Raw genomic sequence first — 4,306 nt, forward strand, 5'->3', positions numbered from 1 at the left:
TGGTCGGAAAAAGGCTATTAGGAAGTTTCCTTAACAAACCGGTAATGATCCGGCAAACCAGAGTAAAGCAAACGGATGTCTGCGGGTATCTGGTAGTTGGTACAGTTGTTTTAAATCTTGCATACACCTGTATTGTATTGAGTAACGTCACACATCGCTCATGTTAAACATGATAAACGTGGTATGACAAGTCTGGTACGCATTATCGATCAAGAAACATTAACTATCAAACTGAACCATCAAACCAATATATGTTTCCGATTTTGGGGTTCAAGCAGGACTTTCTACGGTTATTAAGTGATATGTTATCGACAACAGCCACAACTAAAAAATAAGCGATGTGTTCTTGCTGAAGATTCCTTTTACAGCAAAATGTTTGTTGCAACTGATGAAGTAAAAGATTTTGTTGACATCCGTCGAAAATTCCTTAATCAAAAGAAGTAGTAGATCCGACAATAACACTGGTGATTATGGTTCCGTCAGTGCAATGTTAGCGATCTTCAGAAGGAAATAAAAACAATTCAAATTAAGAATTAAACGTGAAACACTTGAAGTAGACAATAATTTTAACGTCAAATGTGGGTTCTTTATCAGAACCATTTCCAAACGAATTATACCATTCCGCAGAGAGTATATAAATCAAATTTTTCGATGAAATTTTATTTCAAACAACGAATCCGCATTTTTTTTATAAATATTTTGATGTACTTCTGAGTGCAATCCAAGCGAGTACCAACCATACATGAAGTTTAAACTCATGTTTATCCCTAAATATGCCACATAATGCGGATACACACAGAGGAACGTTATGGAAAATGCATGCTTGAGTGCTAACGGCATTATTTTTCAAAACGAATACATGATTTATTACTTTCAAAGATTGTTGTATCTCCGAGACATTATATATACAAGAACTTCACTCGATTTAAAGGCATTATGCTTTCCATACAGCATGAAAGTTTCTTTATTTGTCCCCCTTTCCGATCCTTTTTTTTTGTTTGTTTGGCGCGTTACCTTTCGTAATATGATAATATTTTACAAATAAAATTTCCCCAACAATGTTACCAACGTATGTGCATGCTTTTCCGAAGGGCACACATATCATAAATATTTTACGAAGATAGCGCACACCATTGAAATGTTATTTCGAATTCAAAAACTTTAATCATTTTTTTCTTCTTTCTTTTCATCCACTTGTTTGAGATTTAAAGATTAAGTTTTAAGTTGAAAGTGTTCAGATATACCGTAGTGCATGTATAACAGCATCGCTTCGCATATATATTGTATATATGTATGTGTGTATGGCTTATGGAACAACGTCTATGTAAAATTCAAATTTTAACTAAATCCGTCTTATTATAATGGAGTTTCTGATCGATTACAATTCCATGCTCACATCAAGCGAATGAAGCACGAGCGAGAATTTTTTTCCACTCATTTTTAGGATTTGTATACCACACTGAGTTGGAGGTGTAATGAATTGAAAATAAGCAAAAAAATGTGAAAATCGATGATGTGCAAGATGCCAAAGTAATAAACCGAAAACGATCAACGCTTGAAGCGGCATTGAGAGCCATACTATCACCATAGAATCATTGAATCTAGTACATCTTTCGTTCAAAAGGTTTGATGGTTTATCTTTTACTTCGTACATTTTGCTATAAAAGAACGTGAGTCAATGGCTATCGATCACTTTTGTTATCTTTGTCGATAACAGATGATCGGTTGTCAAGCTAGCAACATCAAGAGTGTTTATTGTTACATTAGACAAAATCAGTAAAATTTTGGATGAATCAGTGGATGAACAAATGAATCGAAAAGTAGATTTCAACGCACTACAATATGAGAATATCGCAAAATGTCGTGACCTAGGCTCAAATGCAAAACTGCGTTTGATTAGCGCCCTTGTCAATTTTAATTTTGAATTTTCAGCGTTGCACTTGCGGCGTCAATTATTGTACATATGCAACTTCTTTGTCTATTGTCTCCTTTCCGTTTCTGGTAAAGCCGCAATAGTTTCCGTCATATGCTGATAGTCTACTGTTCCGGAGCTCACTGGTAACAATTGAAGTACATGCCCAACGGATGCTGTCGCTTTTCGACAGAACTCTTAAGATAATTTAACGAACTTTTCAGTTTGATACGATGTTTGTGTGGTCAGAGCCGTATTAAGACGATGGGCTATAGGGGCTTAGCCCCCTGACGCTGAATAAAACTAGTGAAAATTGGCGCTGGAAATTTCAACGATATGTCTTTTCTTAGTGCTGAAAAACAAATAGCCCAGTGGCGCCCGGAGTCTTAATCTGGCTCTGTGTGTGGTGCTGGTGGTGCTGAAGACGAGTGCGTTGACATACCAAATTCAAAGAATCTGTGAAGTTACAGTTAAGTCGACCCAATTTATATTTATATCAGCTGTTTTACTGGCTGATGTGTTACGTATATATGTGGTGAACTGAGGGATAGATAAAGTAGAAAATCCTTTGGCTACCAAAAAATTTCCTTAGAAAATCTTTCGAAAATATTTGAAATGTAGAAAATCCTTTCAAAAGATTCAAAATCGAAGAAAATCCCTAGAAAAGTTCTAAAAAATCCTGAAAAATCCAGCAACAACGGTAAAAAACATAGCTAACGCCGACCCGTACGAAACACCTATTCGTATCAAAAGCCTTTAATGTGAAACTCTTCATTTCTCTTACTTCATTTTCTTCTCTGCTGAAAAACTATTCTTCCTTTTAAATCACTTGCATTATCTACTCTTTTCCTTGTTATCATATACAACTAAATTGCCGGAGGCAATATAGACAGCCCCGTACGAAGACAAATTTCATAAATTCCTATTTAAACAGCTATGTACCGCTATATTTACCTATATTTCACTGTAAATAAACATTTCACAGATAAATATATGCTATTATATAGCTCTATATGCCTGTATATAGCTCAATATAGCTGTATATAGGTATATATAGATGTCCGTATATGGAGTCCCTGAAACCCCACACACATAACAAATTATTTCCATGTTAACAGAAACTCTCTTAGTACCATTTTCCCCAAGATATTTCTATTTTACTAAAATCCAATATGGCCGCCGGCAGCCATTTTGTTAGGAGACCGGAAATAGTACCGACGCTTTACATTCGTTAATACCTTTCAAACAAAAAAAAAATCATGAAATTCGGTCATTTACTCGAGATATTGTCAAAATACACCACGTTCACTGTACTTCCGAGTAGCCAGATAAGAGCTCACTCCAAGAGACCTAGCTCACGCTCCGGAGAACATAATTTCATGAACTTTTTTTTCCCTGATTGGTAAGGTCAATACCTATCTAATAAAGCTAAAACAGACGAAATATGTTCAAATGTGGCCGACCTACAAGCAAAAACTGCTTGCCGCCCTGTGCCTGTTCCACACCAAGGGGTCTAACTCACGAGTCGGTCATCCGATTTCCATAAACTTTTTTTTTGTCGATCGGTATTGTAAATACCTTTTATTTGACGTATCACTTACAAGTTTAACGTTTAAATGTCCGGAGATATCTTCGAAAAACCGTAAAGCACTTATTGGGCCACAGCTCGGGAGGGGTCGATCCGAAATCACTCATCTTCGAACTTAGCCTGTCTTTTGACATTACCAAACGGGAAAAAAAAGAATTTTCAAAATCGGATGCGTTTTACTCAAGTTATCGTGCAGACGGACAGACGGACAGACGGACATTTTTTTCTCGCGGATTTGGCATCTCTAGACAACCACAATAGGTTTCCCCTTACTCAGGGAGTCCAATTCGACGTGTTACAAACGTATGCGTAAACCTATAAGACCCCAGTACTTCGTACGGGTCTAAAAATCCTTCTAAAATCGTTGTAAATCCCGGAAAATCCTCACAAATTTCAGCTCCTCTGGTGAAATCGTAAAAGCTCGCACTGTATCTGAACATTAAATGAAAAATCGATGAAAATCCAGCAACAACGGTAAAAAATCCACTTAAAATCATTGGAAATCGGGCATATGGTAAAACAGCTGAGCCAAATTTTTTGTCTTTCACTGTAATTGAACGTTAAATGAAACGAAACTCTTTTTTTTCTCAATTTATTGTCAGTCTTTTAATAACTAAATTAAAATTACATATTTTCGATGTAAGATTAGTTGATAACTTAACATTAATTAGAGAATTATCATTTCTTCTTCGCCATCTTCATTTTTTTCATTATTTTTTTCTTTTAAATTTTCAACTAAAAATTTTCTTAATTTTATTAATTTTGAATTTGTTTTATATTCTTAGTGAAAACGATTTTTCTTTTTA

This window comes from Bradysia coprophila, unplaced genomic scaffold (assembly GCF_014529535.1).
Source record: "Bradysia coprophila strain Holo2 unplaced genomic scaffold, BU_Bcop_v1 contig_476, whole genome shotgun sequence".
NCBI lineage: Eukaryota > Metazoa > Arthropoda > Insecta > Diptera > Sciaridae > Bradysia > Bradysia coprophila.